The sequence below is a fragment of the Lactuca sativa genome, chromosome 1 (genome assembly GCF_002870075.4).
Source record: "Lactuca sativa cultivar Salinas chromosome 1, Lsat_Salinas_v11, whole genome shotgun sequence".
In the NCBI taxonomy this organism is placed as follows: Eukaryota; Viridiplantae; Streptophyta; class Magnoliopsida; order Asterales; family Asteraceae; genus Lactuca; species Lactuca sativa.
The window spans coordinates 107,360,040-107,364,723 of NC_056623.2; the positions used below are offsets into that span (position 1 = coordinate 107,360,040).

At 31.6% G+C, this 4,684-nt stretch overlaps 1 pseudogene; it reads right to left on the bottom strand.

The window, feature by feature from the left end:
* Nucleotides 1-807: 807 nt before the first annotated feature.
* LOC111879277 (uncharacterized CDP-alcohol phosphatidyltransferase class-I family protein C22A12.08c-like) lies at nt 808-2,284 on the bottom strand (annotated as a pseudogene).
* Between the last annotated feature and the right edge of the window lie 2,400 nt (nt 2,285-4,684).

A 4,684-nucleotide genomic window follows, 5' to 3' on the forward strand; every position in this document is an offset into this window, starting at 1 on the left:
ATATTAAATATATAAACTAATTACATTGTATTTCATGGAAAATAATAAAAATTTTAGTAAATCAAATGTCTACATAAATGTCGGATAAGATTAAACGCGAAATCAAATACACACTACACGTAAAAATAACTAACAAAAGTAATATAAAGAACTTGAAACTTTACTGCAGTTGAACTTATTCCATAAAGACAATTGAAAATACAGTTAAAGAAGGCATAATTTAAGTAGGTAAGTAAATATCAAGCATAAATGAACTTTATCTATAATAACAAATAGAAAAAGAAAAGAACAATACCATTTTTATATGGTGCCATATGTGTTTCTGCATTATACAGTCTTCTATTACCGTAGTATTGTTATCAAAACTCATGACCTTAAGCATCATTCCAACCTACGTGTTAAACAAGCAATGGAGCTTTTAGTCTTCCAAAATAGGCATAAATGCAGCAAACAACAACATACTTTACTTGTCAAACTTGGAATAACATGGAAAATATGGAAAAAAACATAATCCTAAAGCTAACAAAATTGCATATGGAACCATTTTACCTTTTCTTTCGATTACGTGTCAAACTTAGAGTTCTACTTGTGATATTACCAATATTTAATAAGTATCAAGATTGATATAAAGGGAATGCTACAAGTTCATAACTTAAAACAAATTTTGGTTACATATATGTATATTAGAGAAATGTTAGATGTTGTTCGTGTACTAATAGAATTAGGTCTAATTAATTAGTACATATTGTGAGCATATGAAACACTTGGTCTTCCATCTCATGTCAGTTCATGCACTGCATTTTAGAATCAAGAATTAATATATAAACCACTGGAAGAACAATAACGCTTGCCTCTTTTGGCATGTAAGACAGTCGCATATTCTGTGTGATTCTATTTTCCTCTTAAAACACTAGTCCTTTTCTATAATGAAAACCATGGATATCCAACCTGATATAAAAACAAAAAATTAAAGAAAAAAATTTAATTGATTGACTAATCCAATTTAACATTTTGCAGTTTGATAAATTTCATAGCCTTTTTAGGGCCCTTGACATCAACTGAAGGATTGTCCCCTATCATTTACAAAGTTTCAAATTTGTGTGATTTAATAATATCCTTATGGTCTTCATTGAGAAGTTGGTTCTAGATGGACTCTGAAGGATTTGGTTTTCCAAACAAGGTATACTCCATAGGTTTCTGGTCAATACTAAATCAATGTTCATAACATAAATCTTGATGTAATACACATAATTTTAGGAATTAATTTTGTTTTATTTATTTATTACCCGTTAAAGATGATTTCAAAAGAAATTATGAAAGCCCCCATGCCAAGACGTTCATAAGGAAATATAGCATGTTTTGAACTTTAATATGTTCAATGAATTATACCAATTAAAATTAAAAATAAATACTGTTATAAAAAATTATAAATATTATTATTGACCATATATTCAAGATCATCAACTGCAAAATACATATGTGGTTGATGTTGAGACTTCTCTACAGGCAAACCACCTGATTTCATTATGTCAGAAAGAACCTACAAAAAATTATGTTGCAAGAAACCCAAATCAAGAAAAAATTTGAAAGAAAAAAGATTTAAAAAAAAACAACTACCTGAATATCTCTACTACAGGGTTACTAACAACAAGAGTTTCTTTAACTCTTGCACAAGTGACATCAAAACATGGGATTGATTCACTAGAGCCTTTCCTATCATTGCATGGCTACTTTGTAGTCCAGATTTTATATGGTGATAAAAGATCAATGTTATTGAAGTAAGATGCATATTCTTCTAATGCGATGGCATTTTTGTAGAGTAATTGAAACTAAAAAATTAAGACCACAAGAATTAGTTTTACTCCTACTTTGATGATCAAAATGCTCCATTCATCTTGCAAACACATTGATCTAAACTAATGACCAATATTCTCATTCAGACATTTCATCAAACACTTGATATACATCTAAAGTTACATCTTTATTTGAGAAGAAACAAGATTATACAAATGACATTAAATAGAGTATCAAGATTATAGAGAAATGAGATAATAAAAGAAAGCAATTCATACCAATTCTCTAAATTCCTCAACTACTCATGATGGATTACCATAGGGCCTTAGTGATCATTGATTGCAATTTTATGATGAATTAAGAAGTGAAATAGAAGGACCGATCATACCTGTGAGAGACATTAGGACTAAAAATCAACAAGAAAAACTAAGACCTGAACACTAATAACCACAACCAAATAATTATTGATAAATAGGAAAGTAGTTGTCATGTACTTAAGCATCAAAAATAAGGAAATATAAACATTGATAAAGAGATTCTTCAAAAGAAATGATGATGTTGTCACACCCCCAAACCAGAAAGGCTGAAAAGTTCTGGAGGGGGGGGGGGGGGGGGGCGGAGGACGTCATGTACAGTATCACAACAATTGCATCATAGTAATCAAAGTAAACAAAACCATTACATTGAATGAATAAAGTATTTACATCTGTTCGATACATAATTTGTATGACAACAAATTATATAACAAATGTATAAAAGACGCGACTCTAAAAGCTTCGTCTTCTCAAAACCTACGAGTGTACCTGTCTACGGGTTCCCTGAAAATACAAGTGGTTTTGAAAGTGTATCAACATTTAAATTGGTGTGTTCATAAGAATGTTTTAAATGAAAACCTATCTTTGAATATGTGAAAATGTTTGTATGTTTCTCAAGAAAATCCAATATTTTCTTTAGTAGTGTAAAGTAGTCTTAAAACCTAAGACCAATTGTACGTTCGTTACTATATTCTGTAGTTGTATAAGAAATTATTAGTATGTATGCCTGGTTACTACCAGTTTTATTGTATCGTGTTGTTCTGTATGAAAAACCTTTGTATGAAATCCCTAGTTACTTCCAGTAGTGTATAGTATCGTGTTGTTCTATAGGAAAACCCTGGCTACCACCAGTAATGTATGGTATGTTTTGTATGAAAATCGTGGCTACTACCAGTAATGTATAGTATGTTTTGTATGAAAACCCTGGCTACCACCAGTAATATATAGTATGTTCTGTATGAAAACCCTGGCTACCACTAGTAATATATAGTATGTTCTATATGAAAACCTTGGTTGCCACCAATAATGTATTGCTGTCTTATCACTTAAAATAAAACCATGTGTTTGTATTCCCTGGAATCCTCCAGTTGTAGTGTATCATAGTTTACTTTATACTATTATGAGTTTGGTATAACCATGCTTGATATGACCTAGTAACCTCTAAGGTGTTCTTCAGGCATTAGAACAATATGATATTTGTCACCCCAGGCATACCAGCCTAACTGTAGCTAGCAGTTTAGGTGTGGGATTGTCAGTCCCGTATAGATCTATACACAAATCTTATGCTCTCCCTCCATGAGACTCTTGTTATACTTTGGTAGTATTTAGTTCCGCATCCCAGAGGGTACAATTGAAGTAGTACCTCACAACCATGTATTAACTAGTTTATGTGTAGTGTTATGGTGTTCTCTTGTATGGGAAACTGTATATGTAAAACTTGTAGAGTAAAAATAATTATACTTAAATAATAATTATTAACGTACTCTTGTATTCGGAAAATAGTATTGTATACCATAAACTATATCTACCATAGTTTATATGTGCTCATTTCAGTATAATGTTCTCGAAATATTAAAACAGTGTATTGTATCCCAAACTATACCCATTATAGTTTGAATGTATGTTCTCGTTTCGTGTAATGAATTCTATAAAGTTCTGTAATGTTCCCAAAGTGTAATGAATTCTGTAAAGATCTGTAATGTTCCCAAACTATATTGACTATAGTTTGATTGTATGTTATGTATTGTACTAAAAACTTTGCAATTATGGTTGTATGTTGAAAACTACCTTTATGCTTAGCATGTTACAAAAGTGATAAAAATATCTAGATATTTTTATAAAATGTAGTGGTTTCTCGGTTTGTATCAATTGCCAAAGTTTTTAATCTGTTGAAATCGTTTGCATAAAAACACAAAAATCTTTGTGTTTTACTTGTATTCCCCGCTTGAAGACATTAAAAACAACGAAAATATAAGGATATGAACTCACCGTTGTTGTGCACGTGTTGGTCAGTGAGACTGGATAGATGAACCTCGAGCTGATGTATAACGGAATCCTAATGATGATTAAACACGTAATTGTATTTAAATTAGCGAAACCTTTAATTTAAAGTGTTAGAAAACATTTTGTTTTATATTAGGAATAGTTAACGAGAGTTGTGTGAAGTGAAAGGAAGGGTTTTTGGTCAAAGCTCAATCCGAGAATTAGGTTCTCGGTCCAGAGGGGTTTTCGATCGAAAACTGGTTTTCGGCCGAACACATGTTTTCGGCCGAAATCAGGTTTTCAGTTCTGTTGTTGTTTACGGCCACTTGAAGATATGAAAGCTGCTCTTGGTGTTTTTAGTGTTCTTTGTGTTCTTGAGGAAATATATAAAGATTCAAAGGATTGATCTTGAAGATATGAATGTTTATGGATGGTGTTTGAGAGAGAGAGAGAAAAGAGAGTATTTTCGAGTGAAAAAGTGATGAAATGACTAAGTCTTCGGGTGGAAATATATATATACAGTGGTGTGTTTTCGATCGAAATGGGAGATCTCGGCCGAAATCACGTTTTCGGTCTGAGGGTTTCCTGTCCAA